General features: G+C 64.1%; 6 pseudogenes; all 6 read left to right on the top strand.

Annotated features, from left to right (window-relative positions):
• The first annotated feature begins 2,201 nt into the window (after positions 1 to 2,201).
• On the top strand, positions 2,202 to 2,320 carry LOC142876111 (uncharacterized; annotated as a pseudogene).
• Positions 2,321 to 5,774: 3,454 nt separating this feature from the next.
• Positions 5,775 to 5,893, top strand: LOC142876112 (uncharacterized; annotated as a pseudogene).
• Positions 5,894 to 9,368: 3,475 nt separating this feature from the next.
• Positions 9,369 to 9,487, top strand: LOC142876113 (uncharacterized; annotated as a pseudogene).
• Positions 9,488 to 12,941: 3,454 nt separating this feature from the next.
• Positions 12,942 to 13,060, top strand: LOC142876114 (uncharacterized; annotated as a pseudogene).
• Positions 13,061 to 16,536: 3,476 nt separating this feature from the next.
• On the top strand, positions 16,537 to 16,655 carry LOC142876115 (uncharacterized; annotated as a pseudogene).
• A 3,453-nt stretch (positions 16,656 to 20,108) lies between these two features.
• LOC142876116 (uncharacterized) lies at positions 20,109 to 20,227 on the top strand (annotated as a pseudogene).
• The last annotated feature ends 2,275 nt before the right edge of the window (positions 20,228 to 22,502 follow it).

Genomic DNA, 22,502 nt, shown 5'->3' on the forward strand with positions numbered 1-22,502 from the left:
CCTGACCGGCTCCTCCGTCGCCTGGGCCTTCCAAGGGCTTGGTGTGGAGGCTGCTTCCAGGAAGCCCTCCAGAAACCCGGCAGCAGGGTGGCCGCAGCAGTCTCCAGCAGCCTTCCCTAAGTCGAGTGCGGGGGACGTGCCCTCGCTGTGCCGCGGGGGGCCCAGCCTGGTGTCTTCCCTGAGGCCCTGCGGCTGCCGGCTGGGGCTGCCGCTCCCCGCGAGGGGAGAGCCGCGGAGGTGGGGACCGCCTCCTGATGGGGACGTACGTACACGCAGCTCTCCACGTCGGATCCCGGGGCTCTCTGTCCTGCCCGAAGGCCCAGCGGGCCTGCGGGTCCTTAGAGTGGCAAAAACATCCGAAAGCTGAGACTGAGGGTCCGGTGGGTGTCTGCACTTTTGTGCTGGGCACCCCAGGGAGGCCCGGGGGCTGGCTGGACAACGTGGTCTGCTGGGCGGGGGGGGGTTGGAGGAGCAACTGATGCCCTTCGCACCTTGGGTAGCAAGAGTCTGAGGTGTCTCTGAGCCCTGTGCCATGTCCGGGGGGGGGGCGCGGGGGGGGGGAGGAGGAGGAGGAGGAGGAGGTGGGAAGGGCCGGGGCCTGCAGTCCTGTTCCCGGGGTGGCACGGCAAGTGGCTTCTTCCACAGGCTGCTTGGCCTGGGCTCCCTGCACCTGGGCCTTTGGGGGACTGGCCCTGTGCTTGCCAACACTTCCTGCAGGGACCCAGAGCTGGGAGGTGGCATCTCTCAGCCCTGGGTCGGGCAGAGCCCCAGCGGGCCATGCCCACAACCTCTCTCAGCACCGGTCCCCCAGAAGGCTCCTTTGGGACCAGGATTCTCTTGCGGTGACTCTTTAAGGTCTGGCCCCTGGATGGAGGGGCACCAGGAGTAGAGGAGCAGGAAGGGGAAGGGGGTGGCCATGCGAGGGGACACTTTGAGGCCAAGTCCCAGCTTCAGCCTGATCCTCCTGGGAACCCCGCTCTGAGACAAGGAGCCGGGCTTCGCATTCCCACAGCAGCCAGTCGTGGGCTGAGGACACCTGGGGCCTTGGGAACTCCCTGGCTTCTCCTTGGTTTAACATCTAGAGCTGCTTGTGAATCGGGCCGCCACACACACCCGAGTGCAGGTGTCTTCCGCACAGACTGCGGGCCTCGCTCTTCTGAACGCCGCTAGCTCGCCACCCACCCACGGGTGAACCTGGTCAGGGTGCTTTCTCTCGGGGGCAGACTCTTTTCCGGGCGGGCTACCGGTGTCTCTGTTTGCTCGTTTCTTTCTTCCATTTCGGGAAAGGCTTCCTTGCTGGGTGTGGAAATCTCCTATGCCTTCCCTCGCCTATTCTGTCAGCTTTCAAATTCTCTTTCAGTTGCCACCCTCACAGATGGATTAGGAAACTCTTTCCGGTGCACTCATTAGTGAAATGACCTCAATGAAGCTGGAATCCAATATCTAATGGCCGATTTTTAGCGAGTCCACACGCCAGGGTGGTCGGGGTCCAATGCAGCCCCGGCCAGGCCCAGGCCCCTTGGACCGGGCCACAGGAGGACACAGAGGAGGGTCCCGGCCCCCACGAAGCGGTGCCGGCGGTTCTCCACGGGCTTGGGCGTTTTCCAGAGGTAGGAGATGGAGGGGACTGATTTCTTCAGCGCCCCACAAACCACGCCACCCCACCCCACCCATGGGACACATCCCCAGAGAGAGACGCCCCATACACTGGCTCCCCTCCCCCTTGCGCTGTGCCCCAGCCCTGGCCCGGGGGAATAGGCGGCAGCCCACCCACAGGGCGAGGGGGGGCACAGCTGAAAGGGGTTGTGGGGGAGGGCGGCCCCTGGCTGGGGTCAAAGGGCGCGCGCGTGCGCAGTCAGCGTCAGCGGCGGCGACGCGCTGGGGGTGGGCAGCGGGTAGGTGAAGGAGGCCGGGCGAGGAGACGAGGGGGGCTGGGAGGGCTCCACCTTGGCGAGTCCAGCCGTGGAGGCGCATCTTGTGTGAGTGTGAGTGAGTGTGAGTGTGTGTGTGTGTGTATAGAGAGACAGCCCCCCGCCCCGCCCCGCCCATCACCCCCGTCCCTGGGAGCCCACGGGACCCGGCCGGCGAACTCAACAGGCCCGGCCCGGCGCGGGGCCTGGGGCGGGAGGCGGCGGCGGCGGCGGCGGGAAAGCGCAGAGAGGCTCGGCTTCTTGAGCGGGGCAGGGGCGCCCTCCGCCGCCGTCTAGGGCCACACCACCCTGAACGCCCCCGATCTCGTCTGGTCTCGGAAGCTAAGCAGGGTCGGGCCCGGTCAGTACTTGGATGGGAGACTGCCTGGGAATACCGGGGGCCACAGGCTGCTTCTTTTTTTTTTTTTTTTTTTTTTGCCTCTTGTTCTGTCCCCTTTCTGGGAGCGCGGCGGCGGCCCGGGGTGGGGGTGACCCCAACCCTCAGCGCCCGCCGCGGTGCCTGGCGCCTCAGCCCGCACCGTGGGGCCTCCTCTTGTCCCAAGCCGCGACACCGCCGCCACGCGGCAGCATGCGTGGCATCTGGACTGTCAGGTCTCAGACCAAAGGTCTGCTCTGTGGGAACAGACACGCTGGAGAAAACCTTGAGAGTCTGAGAGGGGAGGGAGTTCCAGAAGAAGGCCAGGATGTCATTTTGAGGGAGTATGTGACCAGAACTCGTCCCGTTGCTTTTGGGGGTTCTATGGGCTCCACGCAGGAATCTTTGGTGGTGGCACCTGATGTTGGGGGATCCGGAGTCACACCCAGACCTGCTCCACAGGCCTCCTTTTACTTTTCTCTTCGGATTCATGATTTTTAAAAAGTGTCTCTTACCTCTATGATTGCATTTTCTTTTCTCTCTCTTTTCAAGCAGATGATGGGAGTACAAGTATTCAGGTGACATGTGTTGCCCGTGCACCCCTCCCCCCTGTGTTCTCATTCATATACCTCTCATGTTGTTCCAGCGTATTGTGGGGGTACCAGTGTTAAGGTCGGGTACAGTTGCCCTCTCCAAGCCTCCCCCCTGGGGTCAGAGCTTCAAGTGCGCCCATCCCCCAGTCGGTGCGCACCCACCCCATTCCTAATGGATGTGGATGCCCATCGCCTCCCCCCACCCGCCCGACACCCACCCGATGAAGGTGATTCCTCTCCGTCCACTTAGGTGTCCATCCGTTCGTACCAATTTGCTGGTGAGCGCGCTCACGTGGTGCTCGTGTGTCCATTCTTGGGATACCTGGCTTACTGGAACGGGTTCCAGCTCTGGCCAGGAGAACACGAGAGGCGCCCTCTCACCGCTGCTCCTCACAGCCGAATGGCACTCCGTGGTGTCCACGCGCCACATTTTATTAATGCACTCCTGGATGGATGGGCACTCGGGTCGCTTCCACGTCTTTGCGATTGTGAATTGTGCCCTAACTGTCACTCTACCCCTTACCCAGCCCGTCTCCTCTGCCCCTGCCTGACGCACTCCTCCCCGGCCAGGCCCGTCACTGTCCTGGGCCCCCGCCTGACCGGCTCCTCCCCGCCCGGCCTGTCACCGTCCTCTGCCCCTGCCTGACATGCTCCTTCCCGCCCGGCCTCTCACCGTCCTCGGCCCCTGCCTGACCGGCTCCTCCGTCGCCTGGGCCTTCCAAGGGCTTGGTGTGGAGGCTGCTTCCAGGAAGCCCTCCAGAAACCCGGCAGCAGGGTGGCCGCAGCAGTCTCCAGCAGCCTTCCCTAAGTCGAGTGCGGGGGACGTGCCCCCGCTGTGCCGCGGGGGGCCCAGCCTGGTGTCTTCCCTGATGCCCTGCGGCTGCCGGCTGGGGCTGCCGCTCCCCGCGAGGGGAGAGCCGCGGAGGTGGGGACCGCCTCCTGATGGGGACGTACGTACACGCAGCTCTCCACGTCGGATCCCGGGGCTCTCTGTCCTGCCCGAAGGCCCAGCGGGCCTGCGGGTCCTTAGAGTGGCAAAAACATCCGAAAGCTGAGACTGAGGGTCCGGTGGGTGTCTGCACTTTTGTGCTGGGCACCCCAGGGAGGCCCGGGGGCTGGCTGGACAACGTGGTCTGCTGGGCGGGGGGGGGTTGGAGGAGCAACTGATGCCCTTCGCACCTTGGGTAGCAAGAGTCTGAGGTGTCTCTGAGCCCTGTGCCATGTCCGGGGGGGGGGCGCGGGGGGGGGGAGGAGGAGGAGGAGGAGGAGGTGGGAAGGGCCGGGGCCTGCAGTCCTGTTCCCGGGGTGGCACGGCAAGTGGCTTCTTCCACAGGCTGCTTGGCCTGGGCTCCCTGCACCTGGGCCTTTGGGGGACTGGCCCTGTGCTTGCCAACACTTCCTGCAGGGACCCAGAGCTGGGAGGTGGCATCTCTCAGCCCTGGGTCGGGCAGAGCCCCAGCGGGCCATGCCCACAACCTCTCTCAGCACCGGTCCCCCAGAAGGCTCCTTTGGGACCAGGATTCTCTTGCGGTGACTCTTTAAGGTCTGGCCCCTGGATGGAGGGGCACCAGGAGTAGAGGAGCAGGAAGGGGAAGGGGGTGGCCATGCGAGGGGACACTTTGAGGCCAAGTCCCAGCTTCAGCCTGATCCTCCTGGGAACCCCGCTCTGAGACAAGGAGCCGGGCTTCGCATTCCCACAGCAGCCAGTCGTGGGCTGAGGACACCTGGGGCCTTGGGAACTCCCTGGCTTCTCCTTGGTTTAACATCTAGAGCTGCTTGTGAATCGGGCCGCCACACACACCCGAGTGCAGGTGTCTTCCGCACAGACTGCGGGCCTCGCTCTTCTGAACGCCGCTAGCTCGCCACCCACCCACGGGTGAACCTGGTCAGGGTGCTTTCTCTCGGGGGCAGACTCTTTTCCGGGCGGGCTACCGGTGTCTCTGTTTGCTCGTTTCTTTCTTCCATTTCGGGAAAGGCTTCCTTGCTGGGTGTGGAAATCTCCTATGCCTTCCCTCGCCTATTCTGTCAGCTTTCAAATTCTCTTTCAGTTGCCACCCTCACAGATGGATTAGGAAACTCTTTCCGGTGCACTCATTAGTGAAATGACCTCAATGAAGCTGGAATCCAATATCTAATGGCCGATTTTTAGCGAGTCCACACGCCAGGGTGGTCGGGGTCCAATGCAGCCCCGGCCAGGCCCAGGCCCCTTGGACCGGGCCACAGGAGGACACAGAGGAGGGTCCCGGCCCCCACGAAGCGGTGCCGGCGGTTCTCCACGGGCTTGGGCGTTTTCCAGAGGTAGGAGATGGAGGGGACTGATTTCTTCAGCGCCCCACAAACCACGCCACCCCACCCCACCCATGGGACACATCCCCAGAGAGAGACGCCCCATACACTGGCTCCCCTCCCCCTTGCGCTGTGCCCCAGCCCTGGCCCGGGGGAATAGGCGGCAGCCCACCCACAGGGCGAGGGGGGGCACAGCTGAAAGGGGTTGTGGGGGAGGGCGGCCCCTGGCTGGGGTCAAAGGGCGCGCGCGTGCGCAGTCAGCGTCAGCGGCGGCGACGCGCTGGGGGTGGGCAGCGGGTAGGTGAAGGAGGCCGGGCGAGGAGACGAGGGGGGCTGGGAGGGCTCCACCTTGGCGAGTCCAGCCGTGGAGGCGCATCTTGTGTGAGTGTGAGTGAGTGTGAGTGTGTGTGTGTGTGTATAGAGAGACAGCCCCCCGCCCCGCCCCGCCCATCACCCCCGTCCCTGGGAGCCCACGGGACCCGGCCGGCGAACTCAACAGGCCCGGCCCGGCGCGGGGCCTGGGGCGGGAGGCGGCGGCGGCGGCGGCGGCGGCGGGAAAGCGCAGAGAGGCTCGGCTTCTTGAGCGGGGCAGGGGCGCCCTCCGCCGCCGTCTAGGGCCACACCACCCTGAACGCCCCCGATCTCGTCTGGTCTCGGAAGCTAAGCAGGGTCGGGCCCGGTCAGTACTTGGATGGGAGACTGCCTGGGAATACCGGGGGCCACAGGCTGCTTCTTTTTTTTTTTTTTTTTTTTTGCCTCTTGTTCTGTCCCCTTTCTGGGAGCGCGGCGGCGGCCCGGGGTGGGGGTGACCCCAACCCTCAGCGCCCGCCGCGCTGCCTGGCGCCTCAGCCCGCACCGTGGGGCCTCCTCTTGTCCCAAGCCGCGACACCGCCGCCACGCGGCAGCATGCGTGGCATCTGCACTGTCAGGTCTCAGACCAAAGGTCTGCTCTGTGGGAACAGACACGCTGGAGAAAACCTTGAGAGTCTGAGAGGGGAGGGAGTTCCAGAAGAAGGCCAGGATGTCATTTTGAGGGAGTATGTGACCAGAACTCGTCCCGTTGCTTTTGGGGGTTCTATGGGCTCCACGCAGGAATCTTTGGTGGTGGCACCTGATGTTGGGGGATCCGGAGTCACACCCAGACCTGCTCCACAGGCCTCCTTTTACTTTTCTCTTCGGATTCATGATTTTTAAAAAGTGTCTCTTACCTCTATGATTGCATTTTCTTTTCTCTCTCTTTTCAAGCAGATGATGGGAGTACAAGTATTCAGGTGACATGTGTTGCCCGTGCACCCCTCCCCCCTGTGTTCTCATTCATATACCTCTCATGTTGTTCCAGCGTATTGTGGGGGTACCAGTGTTAAGGTCGGGTACAGTTGCCCTCTCCAAGCCTCCCCCCTGGGGTCAGAGCTTCAAGTGCGCCCATCCCCCAGTCGGTGCGCACCCACCCCATTCCTAATGGATGTGGATGCCCATCGCCTCCCCCCACCCGCCCGACACCCACCCGATGAAGGTGATTCCTCTCCGTCCACTTAGGTGTCCATCCGTTCGTACCAATTTGCTGGTGAGCGCGCTCACGTGGTGCTCGTGTGTCCATTCTTGGGATACCTGGCTTACTGGAACGGGTTCCAGCTCTGGCCAGGAGAACACGAGAGGCGCCCTCTCACCGCTGCTCCTCACAGCCGAATGGCACTCCGTGGTGTCCACGCGCCACATTTTATTAATGCACTCCTGGATGGATGGGCACTCGGGTCGCTTCCACGTCTTTGCGATTGTGAATTGTGCCCTAACTGTCACCCTACCCCTTACCCAGCCCGTCTCCTCTGCCCCTGCCTGACGCACTCCTCCCCGGCCAGGCCCGTCACTGTCCTGGGCCCCCGCCTGACCGGCTCCTCCCCGCCCGGCCTGTCACCGTCCTCTGCCCCTGCCTGACATGCTCCTTCCCGCCCGGCCTCTCACCGTCCTCGGCCCCTGCCTGACCGGCTCCTCCGTCGCCTGGGCCTTCCAAGGGCTTGGTGTGGAGGCTGCTTCCAGGAAGCCCTCCAGAAACCCGGCAGCAGGGTGGCCGCAGCAGTCTCCAGCAGCCTTCCCTAAGTCGAGTGCGGGGGACGTGCCCCCGCTGTGCCGCGGGGGGCCCAGCCTGGTGTCTTCCCTGATGCCCTGCGGCTGCCGGCTGGGGCTGCCGCTCCCCGCGAGGGGAGAGCCGCGGAGGTGGGGACCGCCTCCTGATGGGGACGTACGTACACGCAGCTCTCCACGTCGGATCCCGGGGCTCTCTGTCCTGCCCGAAGGCCCAGCGGGCCTGCGGGTCCTTAGAGTGGCAAAAACATCCGAAAGCTGAGACTGAGGGTCCGGTGGGTGTCTGCACTTTTGTGCTGGGCACCCCAGGGAGGCCCGGGGGCTGGCTGGACAACGTGGTCTGCTGGGCGGGGGGGGGTTTGGAGGAGCAACTGATGCCCTTCGCACCTTGGGTAGCAAGAGTCTGAGGTGTCTCTGAGCCCTGTGCCATGTCCGGGGGGGGGGCGCGGGGGGGGGGAGGAGGAGGAGGAGGAGGAGGTGGGAAGGGCCGGGGCCTGCAGTCCTGTTCCCGGGGTGGCACGGCAAGTGGCTTCTTCCACAGGCTGCTTGGCCTGGGCTCCCTGCACCTGGGCCTTTGGGGGACTGGCCCTGTGCTTGCCAACACTTCCTGCAGGGACCCAGAGCTGGGAGGTGGCATCTCTCAGCCCTGGGTCGGGCAGAGCCCCAGCGGGCCATGCCCACAACCTCTCTCAGCACCGGTCCCCCAGAAGGCTCCTTTGGGACCAGGATTCTCTTGCGGTGACTCTTTAAGGTCTGGCCCCTGGATGGAGGGGCACCAGGAGTAGAGGAGCAGGAAGGGGAAGGGGGTGGCCATGCGAGGGGACACTTTGAGGCCAAGTCCCAGCTTCAGCCTGATCCTCCTGGGAACCCCGCTCTGAGACAAGGAGCCGGGCTTCGCATTCCCACAGCAGCCAGTCGTGGGCTGAGGACACCTGGGGCCTTGGGAACTCCCTGGCTTCTCCTTGGTTTAACATCTAGAGCTGCTTGTGAATCGGGCCGCCACACACACCCGAGTGCAGGTGTCTTTCGCACAGACTGCGGGCGTCGCTCTTCTGAACGCCGCTAGCTCGCCACCCACCCACGGGTGAACCTGGTCAGGGTGCTTTCTCTCGGGGGCAGACTCTTTTCCGGGCGGGCTACCGGTGTCTCTGTTTGCTCGTTTCTTTCTTCCATTTCGGGAAAGGCTTCCTTGCTGGGTGTGGAAATCTCCTATGCCTTCCCTCGCCTATTCTGTCAGCTTTCAAATTCTCTTTCAGTTGCCACCCTCACAGATGGATTAGGAAACTCTTTCCGGTGCACTCATTAGTGAAATGACCTCAATGAAGCTGGAATCCAATATCTAATGGCCGATTTTTAGCGAGTCCACACGCCAGGGTGGTCGGGGTCCAATGCAGCCCCGGCCAGGCCCAGGCCCCTTGGACCGGGCCACAGGAGGACACAGAGGAGGGTCCCGGCCCCCACGAAGCGGTGCCGGCGGTTCTCCACGGGCTTGGGCGTTTTCCAGAGGTAGGAGATGGAGGGGACTGATTTCTTCAGCGCCCCACAAACCACGCCACCCCACCCCACCCATGGGACACATCCCCAGAGAGAGACGCCCCATACACTGGCTCCCCTCCCCCTTGCGCTGTGCCCCAGCCCTGGCCCGGGGGAATAGGCGGCAGCCCACCCACAGGGCGAGGGGGGGCACAGCTGAAAGGGGTTGTGGGGGAGGGCGGCCCCTGGCTGGGGTCAAAGGGCGCGCGCGTGCGCAGTCAGCGTCAGCGGCGGCGACGCGCTGGGGGTGGGCAGCGGGTAGGTGAAGGAGGCCGGGCGAGGAGACGAGGGGGGCTGGGAGGGCTCCACCTTGGCGAGTCCAGCCGTGGAGGCGCATCTTGTGTGAGTGTGAGTGAGTGTGAGTGTGTGTGTGTGTGTATAGAGAGACAGCCCCCCGCCCCGCCCCGCCCATCACCCCCGTCCCTGGGAGCCCACGGGACCCGGCCGGCGAACTCAACAGGCCCGGCCCGGCGCGGGGCCTGGGGCGGGAGGCGGCGGCGGCGGCGGCGGCGGCGGCGGCGGCGGCGGCGGCGGCGGGAAAGCGCAGAGAGGCTCGGCTTCTTGAGCGGGGCAGGGGCGCCCTCCGCCGCCGTCTAGGGCCACACCACCCTGAACGCCCCCGATCTCGTCTGGTCTCGGAAGCTAAGCAGGGTCGGGCCCGGTCAGTACTTGGATGGGAGACTGCCTGGGAATACCGGGGGCCACAGGCTGCTTCTTTTTTTTTTTTTTTTTTTTGCCTCTTGTTCTGTCCCCTTTCTGGGAGCGCGGCGGCGGCCCGGGGTGGGGGTGACCCCAACCCTCAGCGCCCGCCGCGCTGCCTGGCGCCTCAGCCCGCACCGTGGGGCCTCCTCTTGTCCCAAGCCGCGACACCGCCGCCACGCGGCAGCATGCGTGGCATCTGCACTGTCAGGTCTCAGACCAAAGGTCTGCTCTGTGGGAACAGACACGCTGGAGAAAACCTTGAGAGTCTGAGAGGGGAGGGAGTTCCAGAAGAAGGCCAGGATGTCATTTTGAGGGAGTATGTGACCAGAACTCGTCCCGTTGCTTTTGGGGGTTCTATGGGCTCCACGCAGGAATCTTTGGTGGTGGCACCTGATGTTGGGGGATCCGGAGTCACACCCAGACCTGCTCCACAGGCCTCCTTTTACTTTTCTCTTCGGATTCATGATTTTTAAAAAGTGTCTCTTACCTCTATGATTGCATTTTCTTTTCTCTCTCTTTTCAAGCAGATGATGGGAGTACAAGTATTCAGGTGACATGTGTTGCCCGTGCACCCCTCCCCCCTGTGTTCTCATTCATATACCTCTCATGTTGTTCCAGCGTATTGTGGGGGTACCAGTGTTAAGGTCGGGTACAGTTGCCCTCTCCAAGCCTCCCCCCTGGGGTCAGAGCTTCAAGTGCGCCCATCCCCCAGTCGGTGCGCACCCACCCCATTCCTAATGGATGTGGATGCCCATCGCCTCCCCCCACCCGCCCGACACCCACCCGATGAAGGTGATTCCTCTCCGTCCACTTAGGTGTCCATCCGTTCGTACCAATTTGCTGGTGAGCGCGCTCACGTGGTGCTCGTGTGTCCATTCTTGGGATACCTGGCTTACTGGAACGGGTTCCAGCTCTGGCCAGGAGAACACGAGAGGCGCCCTCTCACCGCTGCTCCTCACAGCCGAATGGCACTCCGTGGTGTCCACGCGCCACATTTTATTAATGCACTCCTGGATGGATGGGCACTCGGGTCGCTTCCACGTCTTTGCGATTGTGAATTGTGCCCTAACTGTCACCCTACCCCTTACCCAGCCCGTCTCCTCTGCCCCTGCCTGACGCACTCCTCCCCGGCCAGGCCCGTCACTGTCCTGGGCCCCCGCCTGACCGGCTCCTCCCCGCCCGGCCTGTCACCGTCCTCTGCCCCTGCCTGACATGCTCCTTCCCGCCCGGCCTCTCACCGTCCTCGGCCCCTGCCTGACCGGCTCCTCCGTCGCCTGGGCCTTCCAAGGGCTTGGTGTGGAGGCTGCTTCCAGGAAGCCCTCCAGAAACCCGGCAGCAGGGTGGCCGCAGCAGTCTCCAGCAGCCTTCCCTAAGTCGAGTGCGGGGGACGTGCCCCCGCTGTGCCGCGGGGGGCCCAGCCTGGTGTCTTCCCTGATGCCCTGCGGCTGCCGGCTGGGGCTGCCGCTCCCCGCGAGGGGAGAGCCGCGGAGGTGGGGACCGCCTCCTGATGGGGACGTACGTACACGCAGCTCTCCACGTCGGATCCCGGGGCTCTCTGTCCTGCCCGAAGGCCCAGCGGGCCTGCGGGTCCTTAGAGTGGCAAAAACATCCGAAAGCTGAGACTGAGGGTCCGGTGGGTGTCTGCACTTTTGTGCTGGGCACCCCAGGGAGGCCCGGGGGCTGGCTGGACAACGTGGTCTGCTGGGCGGGGGGGGGTTTGGAGGAGCAACTGATGCCCTTCGCACCTTGGGTAGCAAGAGTCTGAGGTGTCTCTGAGCCCTGTGCCATGTGCGGGGGGGGGGGCGCGGGGGGGGGGAGGAGGAGGAGGAGGAGGAGGTGGGAAGGGCCGGGGCCTGCAGTCCTGTTCCCGGGGTGGCACGGCAAGTGGCTTCTTCCACAGGCTGCTTGGCCTGGGCTCCCTGCACCTGGGCCTTTGGGGGACTGGCCCTGTGCTTGCCAACACTTCCTGCAGGGACCCAGAGCTGGGAGGTGGCATCTCTCAGCCCTGGGTCGGGCAGAGCCCCAGCGGGCCATGCCCACAACCTCTCTCAGCACCGGTCCCCCAGAAGGCTCCTTTGGGACCAGGATTCTCTTGCGGTGACTCTTTAAGGTCTGGCCCCTGGATGGAGGGGCACCAGGAGTAGAGGAGCAGGAAGGGGAAGGGGGTGGCCATGCGAGGGGACACTTTGAGGCCAAGTCCCAGCTTCAGCCTGATCCTCCTGGGAACCCCGCTCTGAGACAAGGAGCCGGGCTTCGCATTCCCACAGCAGCCAGTCGTGGGCTGAGGACACCTGGGGCCTTGGGAACTCCCTGGCTTCTCCTTGGTTTAACATCTAGAGCTGCTTGTGAATCGGGCCGCCACACACACCCGAGTGCAGGTGTCTTCCGCACAGACTGCGGGCCTCGCTCTTCTGAACGCCGCTAGCTCGCCACCCACCCACGGGTGAACCTGGTCAGGGTGCTTTCTCTCGGGGGCAGACTCTTTTCCGGGCGGGCTACCGGTGTCTCTGTTTGCTCGTTTCTTTCTTCCATTTCGGGAAAGGCTTCCTTGCTGGGTGTGGAAATCTCCTATGCCTTCCCTCGCCTATTCTGTCAGCTTTCAAATTCTCTTTCAGTTGCCACCCTCACAGATGGATTAGGAAACTCTTTCCGGTGCACTCATTAGTGAAATGACCTCAATGAAGCTGGAATCCAATATCTAATGGCCGATTTTTAGCGAGTCCACACGCCAGGGTGGTCGGGGTCCAATGCAGCCCCGGCCAGGCCCAGGCCCCTTGGACCGGGCCACAGGAGGACACAGAGGAGGGTCCCGGCCCCCACGAAGCGGTGCCGGCGGTTCTCCATGGGCTTGGGCGTTTTCCAGAGGTAGGAGATGGAGGGGACTGATTTCTTCAGCGCCCCACAAACCACGCCACCCCACCCCACCCATGGGACACATCCCCAGAGAGAGACGCCCCATACACTGGCTCCCCTCCCCCTTGCGCTGTGCCCCAGCCCTGGCCCGGGGGAATAGGCGGCAGCCCACCCACAGGGCGAGGGGGGGCACAGCTGAAAGGGGTTGTGGGGGAGGGCGGCCCCTGGCTGGGGTCAAAGGGCGCGCGCGTGCGCAGTCAGCGTCAGCGGCGGCGACGCGCTGGGGGTGGGCAGCGGGTAGGTGAAGGAGGCCGGGCGAGGAGACGAGGGGGGCTGGGAGGGCTCCACCTTGGCGAGTCCAGCCGTGGAGGCGCATCTTGTGTGAGTGTGAGTGAGTGTGAGTGTGTGTGTGTGTGTATAGAGAGACAGCCCCCCGCCCCGCCCCGCCCATCACCCCCGTCCCTGGGAGCCCACGGGACCCGGCCGGCGAACTCAACAGGCCCGGCCCGGCGCGGGGCCTGGGGCGGGAGGCGGCGGCGGCGGCGGCGGCGGCGGGAAAGCGCAGAGAGGCTCGGCTTCTTGAGCGGGGCAGGGGCGCCCTCCGCCGCCGTCTAGGGCCACACCACCCTGAACGCCCCCGATCTCGTCTGGTCTCGGAAGCTAAGCAGGGTCGGGCCCGGTCAGTACTTGGATGGGAGACTGCCTGGGAATACCGGGGGCCACAGGCTGCTTCTTTTTTTTTTTTTTTTTTTTTGCCTCTTGTTCTGTCCCCTTTCTGGGAGCGCGGCGGCGGCCCGGGGTGGGGGTGACCCCAACCCTCAGCGCCCGCCGCGCTGCCTGGCGCCTCAGCCCGCACCGTGGGGCCTCCTCTTGTCCCAAGCCGCGACACCGCCGCCACGCGGCAGCATGCGTGGCATCTGCACTGTCAGGTCTCAGACCAAAGGTCTGCTCTGTGGGAACAGACACGCTGGAGAAAACCTTGAGAGTCTGAGAGGGGAGGGAGTTCCAGAAGAAGGCCAGGATGTCATTTTGAGGGAGTATGTGACCAGAACTCGTCCCGTTGCTTTTGGGGGTTCTATGGGCTCCACGCAGGAATCTTTGGTGGTGGCACCTGATGTTGGGGGATCCGGAGTCACACCCAGACCTGCTCCACAGGCCTCCTTTTACTTTTCTCTTCGGATTCATGATTTTTAAAAAGTGTCTCTTACCTCTATGATTGCATTTTCTTTTCTCTCTCTTTTCAAGCAGATGATGGGAGTACAAGTATTCAGGTGACATGTGTTGCCCGTGCACCCCTCCCCCCTGTGTTCTCATTCATATACCTCTCATGTTGTTCCAGCGTATTGTGGGGGTACCAGTGTTAAGGTCGGGTACAGTTGCCCTCTCCAAGCCTCCCCCCTGGGGTCAGAGCTTCAAGTGCGCCCATCCCCCAGTCGGTGCGCACCCACCCCATTCCTAATGGATGTGGATGCCCATCGCCTCCCCCCACCCGCCCGACACCCACCCGATGAAGGTGATTCCTCTCCGTCCACTTAGGTGTCCATCCGTTCGTACCAATTTGCTGGTGAGCGCGCTCACGTGGTGCTCGTGTGTCCATTCTTGGGATACCTGGCTTACTGGAACGGGTTCCAGCTCTGGCCAGGAGAACACGAGAGGCGCCCTCTCACCGCTGCTCCTCACAGCCGAATGGCACTCCGTGGTGTCCACGCGCCACATTTTATTAATGCACTCCTGGATGGATGGGCACTCGGGTCGCTTCCACGTCTTTGCGATTGTGAATTGTGCCCTAACTGTCACCCTACCCCTTACCCAGCCCGTCTCCTCTGCCCCTGCCTGACGCACTCCTCCCCGGCCAGGCCCGTCACTGTCCTGGGCCCCCGCCTGACCGGCTCCTCCCCGCCCGGCCTGTCACCGTCCTCTGCCCCTGCCTGACATGCTCCTTCCCGCCCGGCCTCTCACCGTCCTCGGCCCCTGCCTGACCGGCTCCTCCGTCGCCTGGGCCTTCCAAGGGCTTGGTGTGGAGGCTGCTTCCAGGAAGCCCTCCAGAAACCCGGCAGCAGGGTGGCCGCAGCAGTCTCCAGCAGCCTTCCCTAAGTCGAGTGCGGGGGACGTGCCCCCGCTGTGCCGCGGGGGGCCCAGCCTGGTGTCTTCCCTGATGCCCTGCGGCTGCCGGCTGGGGCTGCCGCTCCCCGCGAGGGGAGAGCCGCGGAGGTGGGGACCGCCTCCTGATGGGGACGTACGTACACGCAGCTCTCCACGTCGGATCCCGGGGCTCTCTGTCCTGCCCGAAGGCCCAGCGGGCCTGCGGGTCCTTAGAGTGGCAAAAACATCCGAAAGCTGAGACTGAGGGTCCGGTGGGTGTCTGCACTTTTGTGCTGGGCACCCCAGGGAGGCCCGGGGGCTGGCTGGACAACGTGGTCTGCTGGGCGGGGGGGGGGTTTGGAGGAGCAACTGATGCCCTTCGCACCTTGGGTAGCAAGAGTCTGAGGTGTCTCTGAGCCCTGTGCCATGTCCGGGGGGGGGGCGCGGGGGGGGGGAGGAGGAGGAGGAGGAGGAGGTGGGAAGGGCCGGGGCCTGCAGTCCTGTTCCCGGGGTGGCACGGCAAGTGGCTTCTTCCACAGGCTGCTTGGCCTGGGCTCCCTGCACCTGGGCCTTTGGGGGACTGGCCCTGTGCTTGCCAACACTTCCTGCAGGGACCCAGAGCTGGGAGGTGGCATCTCTCAGCCCTGGGTCGGGCAGAGCCCCAGCGGGCCATGCCCACAACCTCTCTCAGCACCGGTCCCCCAGAAGGCTCCTTTGGGACCAGGATTCTCTTGCGGTGACTCTTTAAGGTCTGGCCCCTGGATGGAGGGGCACCAGGAGTAGAGGAGCAGGAAGGGGAAGGGGGTGGCCATGCGAGGGGACACTTTGAGGCCAAGTCCCAGCTTCAGCCTGATCCTCCTGGGAACCCCGCTCTGAGACAAGGAGCCGGGCTTCGCATTCCCACAGCAGCCAGTCGTGGGCTGAGGACACCTGGGGCCTTGGGAACTCCCTGGCTTCTCCTTGGTTTAACATCTAGAGCTGCTTGTGAATCGGGCCGCCACACACACCCGAGTGCAGGTGTCTTCCGCACAGACTGCGGGCCTCGCTCTTCTGAACGCCGCTAGCTCGCCACCCACCCACGGGTGAACCTGGTCAGGGTGCTTTCTCTCGGGGGCAGACTCTTTTCCGGGCGGGCTACCGGTGTCTCTGTTTGCTCGTTTCTTTCTTCCATTTCGGGAAAGGCTTCCTTGCTGGGTGTGGAAATCTCCTATGCCTTCCCTCGCCTATTCTGTCAGCTTTCAAATTCTCTTTCAGTTGCCACCCTCACAGATGGATTAGGAAACTCTTTCCGGTGCACTCATTAGTGAAATGACCTCAATGAAGCTGGAATCCAATATCTAATGGCCGATTTTTAGCGAGTCCACACGCCAGGGTGGTCGGGGTCCAATGCAGCCCCGGCCAGGCCCAGGCCCCTTGGACCGGGCCACAGGAGGACACAGAGGAGGGTCCCGGCCCCCACGAAGCGGTGCCGGCGGTTCTCCACGGGCTTGGGCGTTTTCCAGAGGTAGGAGATGGAGGGGACTGATTTCTTCAGCGCCCCACAAACCACGCCACCCCACCCCACCCATGGGACACATCCCCAGAGAGAGACGCCCCATACACTGGCTCCCCTCCCCCTTGCGCTGTGCCCCAGCCCTGGCCCGGGGGAATAGGCGGCAGCCCACCCACAGGGCGAGGGGGGGCACAGCTGAAAGGGGTTGTGGGGGAGGGCGGCCCCTGGCTGGGGTCAAAGGGCGCGCGCGTGCGCAGTCAGCGTCAGCGGCGGCGACGCGCTGGGGGTGGGCAGCGGGTAGGTGAAGGAGGCCGGGCGAGGAGACGAGGGGGGCTGGGAGGGCTCCACCTTGGCGAGTCCAGCCGTGGAGGCGCATCTTGTGTGAGTGTGAGTGAGTGTGAGTGTGTGTGTGTGTGTATAGAGAGACAGCCCCCCGCCCCGCCCCGCCCATCACCCCCGTCCCTGGGAGCCCACGGGACCCGGCCGGCGAACTCAACAGGCCCGGCCCGGCGCGGGGCCTGGGGCGGGAGGCGGCGGCGGCGGCGGCGGCGGCGGCGGCGGCGGCGGCGGCGGCGGGAAAGCGCAGAGAGGCTCGGCTTCTTGAGCGGGGCAGGGGCGCCCTCCGCCGCCGTCTAGGGCCACACCACCCTGAACGCCCCCGATCTCGTCTGGTCTCGGAAGCTAAGCAGGGTCGGGCCCGGTCAGTACTTGGATGGGAGACTGCCTGGGAATACCGGGGGCCACAGGCTGCTTCTTTTTTTTTTTTTTTTTTTTTGCCTCTTGTTCTGTCCCCTTTCTGGGAGCGCGGCGGCGGCCCGGGGTGGGGGTGACCCCAACCCTCAGCGCCCGCCGCGCTGCCTGGCGCCTCAGCCCGCACCGTGGGGCCTCCTCTTGTCCCAAGCCGCGACACCGCCGCCACGCGGCAGCATGCGTGGCATCTGCACTGTCAGGTCTCAGACCAAAGGTCTGCTCTGTGGGAACAGACACGCTGGAGAAAACCTTGAGAGTCTGAGAGGGGAGGGAGTTCCAGAAGAAGGCCAGGATGTCATTTTGAGGGAGTATGTGACCAGAACTCGTCCCGTTGCTTTTGGGGGTTCTATGGGCTCCACGCAGGAATCTTTGGTGGTGGCACCTGATGTTGGGGGATCCGGAGTCACACCCAGACCTGCTCCACAGGCCTCCTTTTACTTTTCTCTTCGGATTCATGATTTTTAAAAAGTGTCTCTTACCTCTATGATTGCATTTTCTTTTCTCTCTCTTTTCAAGCAGATGATGGGAGTACAAGTATTCAGGTGACATGTGTTGCCCGTGCACCCCTCCCCCCTGTGTTCTCATTCATATACCTCTCATGTTGTTCCAGCGTATTGTGGGGGTACCAGTGTTAAGGTCGGGTACAGTTGCCCTCTCCAAGCCTCCCCCCTGGGGTCAGAGCTTCAAGTGCGCCCATCCCCCAGTCGGTGCGCACCCACCCCATTCCTAATGGATGTGGATGCCCATCGCCTCCCCCCACCCGCCCGACACCCACCCGATGAAGGTGATTCCTCTCCGTCCACTTAGGTGTCCATCCGTTCGTACCAATTTGCTGGTGAGCGCGCTCACGTGGTGCTCGTGTGTCCATTCTTGGGATACCTGGCTTACTGGAACGGGTTCCAGCTCTGGCCAGGAGAACACGAGAGGCGCCCTCTCACCGCTGCTCCTCACAGCCGAATGGCACTCCGTGGTGTCCACGCGCCACATTTTATTAATGCACTCCTGGATGGATGGGCACTCGGGTCGCTTCCACGTCTTTGCGATTGTGAATTGTGCCCTAACTGTCACCCTACCCCTTACCCAGCCCGTCTCCTCTGCCCCTGCCTGACGCACTCCTCCCCGGCCAGGCCCGTCACTGTCCTGGGCCCCCGCCTGACCGGCTCCTCCCCGCCCGGCCTGTCACCGTCCTCTGCCCCTGCCTGACATGCTCCTTCCCGCCCGGCCTCTCACCGTCCTCGGCCCCTGCCTGACCGGCTCCTCCGTCGCCTGGGCCTTCCAAGGGCTTGGTGTGGAGGCTGCTTCCAGGAAGCCCTCCAGAAACCCGGCAGCAGGGTGGCCGCAGCAGTCTCCAGCAGCCTTCCCTAAGTCGAGTGCGGGGGACGTGCCCCCGCTGTGCCGCGGGGGGCCCAGCCTGGTGTCTTCCCTGATGCCCTGCGGCTGCCGGCTGGGGCTGCCGCTCCCCGCGAGGGGAGAGCCGCGGAGGTGGGGACCGCCTCCTGATGGGGACGTACGTACACGCAGCTCTCCACGTCGGATCCCGGGGCTCTCTGTCCTGCCCGAAGGCCCAGCGGGCCTGCGGGTCCTTAGAGTGGCAAAAACATCCGAAAGCTGAGACTGAGGGTCCGGTGGGTGTCTGCACTTTTGTGCTGGGCACCCCAGGGAGGCCCGGGGGCTGGCTGGACAACGTGGTCTGCTGGGCGGGGGGGGGTTTGGAGGAGCAACTGATGCCCTTCGCACCTTGGGTAGCAAGAGTCTGAGGTGTCTCTGAGCCCTGTGCCATGTCCGGGGGGGGGGGGCGCGGGGGGGGGGAGGAGGAGGAGGAGGAGGAGGTGGGAAGGGCCGGGGCCTGCAGTCCTGTTCCCGGGGTGGCACGGCAAGTGGCTTCTTCCACAGGCTGCTTGGCCTGGGCTCCCTGCACCTGGGCCTTTGGGGGACTGGCCCTGTGCTTGCCAACACTTCCTGCAGGGACCCAGAGCTGGGAGGTGGCATCTCTCAGCCCTGGGTCGGGCAGAGCCCCAGCGGGCCATGCCCACAACCTCTCTCAGCACCGGTCCCCCAGAAGGCTCCTTTGGGACCAGGATTCTCTTGCGGTGACTCTTTAAGGTCTGGCCCCTGGATGGAGGGGCACCAGGAGTAGAGGAGCAGGAAGGGGAAGGGGGTGGCCATGCGAGGGGACACTTTGAGGCCAAGTCCCAGCTTCAGCCTGATCCTCCTGGGAACCCCGCTCTGAGACAAGGAGCCGGGCTTCGCATTCCCACAGCAGCCAGTCGTGGGCTGAGGACACCTGGGGCCTTGGGAACTCCCTGGCTTCTCCTTGGTTTAACATCTAGAGCTGCTTGTGAATCGGGCCGCCACACACACCCGAGTGCAGGTGTCTTCCGCACAGACTGCGGGCCTCGCTCTTCTGAACGCCGCTAGCTCGCCACCCACCCACGGGTGAACCTGGTCAGGGTGCTTTCTCTCGGGGGCAGACTCTTTTCCGGGCGGGCTACCGGTGTCTCTGTTTGCTCGTTTCTTTCTTCCATTTCGGGAAAGGCTTCCTTGCTGGGTGTGGAAATCTCCTATGCCTTCCCTCGCCTATTCTGTCAGCTTTCAAATTCTCTTTCAGTTGCCACCCTCACAGATGGATTAGGAAACTCTTTCCGGTGCACTCATTAGTGAAATGACCTCAATGAAGCTGGAATCCAATATCTAATGGCCGATTTTTAGCGAGTCCACACGCCAGGGTGGTCGGGGTCCAATGCAGCCCCGGCCAGGCCCAGGCCCCTTGGACCGGGCCACAGGAGGACACAGAGGAGGGTCCCGGCCCCCACGAAGCGGTGCCGGCGGTTCTCCACGGGCTTGGGCATTTTCCAGAGGTAGGAGATGGAGGGGACTGATTTCTTCAGCGCCCCACAAACCACGCCACCCCACCCCACCCATGGGACACATCCCCAGAGAGAGACGCCCCATACACTGGCTCCCCTCCCCCTTGCGCTGTGCCCCAGCCCTGGCCCGGGGGAATAGGCGGCAGCCCACCCACAGGGCGAGGGGGGGCACAGCTGAAAGGGGTTGTGGGGGAGGGCGGCCCCTGGCTGGGGTCAAAGGGCGCGCGCGTGCGCAGTCAGCGTCAGCGGCGGCGACGCGCTGGGGGTGGGCAGCGGGTAGGTGAAGGAGGCCGGGCGAGGAGACGAGGGGGGCTGGGAGGGCTCCACCTTGGCGAGTCCAGCCGTGGAGGCGCATCTTGTGTGAGTGTGAGTGAGTGTGAGTGTGTGTGTGTGTGTATAGAGAGACAGCCCCCCGCCCCGCCCCGCCCATCACCCCCGTCCCTGGGAGCCCACGGGACCCGGCCGGCGAACTCAACAGGCAAGGCCCGGCGCGGGGCCTGGGGCGGGAGGCGGCGGCGGCGGCGGCGGCGGGAAAGCGCAGAGAGGCTCGGCTTCTTGAGCGGGGCAGGGGCGCCCTCCGCCGCCGTCTAGGGCCACACCACCCTGAACGCCCCCGATCTCGTCTGGTCTCGGAAGCTAAGCAGGGTCGGGCCCGGTCAGTACTTGGATGGGAGACTGCCTGGGAATACCGGGGGCCACAGGCTGCTTCTTTTTTTTTTTTTTTTTTTTTGCCTCTTGTTCTGTCCCCTTTCTGGGAGCGCGGCGGCGGCCCGGGGTGGGGGTGACCCCAACCCTCAGCGCCCGCCGCGCTGCCTGGCGCCTCAGCCCGCACCGTGGGGCCTCCTCTTGTCCCAAGCCGCGACACCGCCGCCACGCGGCAGCATGCGTGGCATCTGCACTGTCAGGTCTCAGACCAAAGGTCTGCTCTGTGGGAACAGACACGCTGGAGAAAACCTTGAGAGTCTGAGAGGGGAGGGAGTTCCAGAAGAAGGCCAGGATGTCATTTTGAGGGAGTATGTGACCAGAACTCGTCCCGTTGCTTTTGGGGGTTCTATGGGCTCCACGCAGGAATCTTTGGTGGTGGCACCTGATGTTGGGGGATCCGGAGTCACACCCAGACCTGCTCCACAGGCCTCCTTTTACTTTTCTCTTCGGATTCATGATTTTTAAAAAGTGTCTCTTACCTCTATGATTGCATTTTCTTTTCTCTCTCTTTTCAAGCAGATGATGGGAGTACAAGTATTCAGGTGACATGTGTTGCCCGTGCACCCCTCCCCCCTGTGTTCTCATTCATATACCTCTCATGTTGTTCCAGCGTATTGTGGGGGTACCAGTGTTAAGGTCGGGTACAGTTGCCCTCTCCAAGCCTCCCCCCTGGGGTCAGAGCTTCAAGTGCGCCCATCCCCCAGTCGGTGCGCACCCACCCCATTCCTAATGGATGTGGATGCCCATCGCCTCCCCCCACCCGCCCGACACCCACCCGATGAAGGTGATTCCTCTCCGTCCACTTAGGTGTCCATCCGTTCGTACCAATTTGCTGGTGAGCGCGCTCACGTGGTGCTCGTGTGTCCATTCTTGGGATACCTGGCTTACTGGAACGGGTTCCAGCTCTGGCCAGGAGAACACGAGAGGCGCCCTCTCACCGCTGCTCCTCACAGCCGAATGGCACTCCGTGGTGTCCACGCGCCACATTTTATTAATGCACTCCTGGATGGATGGGCACTCGGGTCGCTTCCACGTCTTTGCGATTGTGAATTGTGCCCTAACTGTCACCCTACCCCTTACCCAGCCCGTCTCCTCTGCCCCTGCCTGACGCACTCCTCCCCGGCCAGGCCCGTCACTGTCCTGGGCCCCCGCCTGACCGGCTCCTCCCCGCCCGGCCTGTCACCGTCCTCTGCCCCTGCCTGACATGCTCCTTCCCGCCCGGCCTCTCACCGTCCTCGGCCCCTGCCTGACCGGCTCCTCCGTCGCCTGGGCCTTCCAAGGGCTTGGTGTGGAGGCTGCTTCCAGGAAGCCCTCCAGAAACCCGGCAGCAGGGTGGCCGCAGCAGTCTCCAGCAGCCTTCCCTAAGTCGAGTGCGGGGGACGTGCCCCCGCTGTGCCGCGGGGGGCCCAGCCTGGTGTCTTCCCTGATGCCCTGCGGCTGCCGGCTGGGGCTGCCGCTCCCCGCGAGGGGAGAGCCGCGGAGGTGGGGACCGCCTCCTGATGGGGACGTACGTACACGCAGCTCTCCACGTCGGATCCCGGGGCTCTCTGTCCTGCCCGAAGGCCCAGCGGGCCTGCGGGTCCTTAGAGTGGCAAAAACATCCGAAAGCTGAGACTGAGGGTCCGGTGGGTGTCTGCACTTTTGTGCTGGGCACCCCAGGGAGGCCCGGGGGCTGGCTGGACAACGTGGTCTGCTGGGCGGGGGGGGGGTTTGGAGGAGCAACTGATGCCCTTCGCACCTTGGGTAGCAAGAGTCTGAGGTGTCTCTGAGCCCTGTGCCATGTCCGGGGGGGGGGGCGCGGGGGGGGGGAGGAGGAGGAGGAGGAGGAGGTGGGAAGGGCCGGGGCCTGCAGTCCTGTTCCCGGGGTGGCACGGCAAGTGGCTTCTTCCACAGGCTGCTTGGCCTGGGCTCCCTGCACCTGGGCCTTTGGGGGACTGGCCCTGTGCTTGCCAACACTTCCTGCAGGGACCCAGAGCTGGGAGGTGGCATCTCTCAGCCCTGGGTCGGGCAGAGCCCCAGCGGGCCATGCCCACAACCTCTCTCAGCACCGGTCCCCCAGAAGGCTCCTTTGGGACCAGGATTCTCTTGCGGTGACTCTTTAAGGTCTGGCCCCTGGATGGAGGGGCACCAGGAGTAGAGGAGCAGGAAGGGGAAGGGGGTGGCCATGCGAGGGGACACTTTGAGGCCAAGTCCCAGCTTCAGCCTGATCCTCCTGGGAACCCCGCTCTGAGACAAGGAGCCGGGCTTCGCATTCCCACAGCAGCCAGTCGTGGG

This window comes from Microcebus murinus, chromosome 14 (assembly GCF_040939455.1).
Source record: "Microcebus murinus isolate Inina chromosome 14, M.murinus_Inina_mat1.0, whole genome shotgun sequence".
NCBI lineage: Eukaryota > Metazoa > Chordata > Mammalia > Primates > Cheirogaleidae > Microcebus > Microcebus murinus.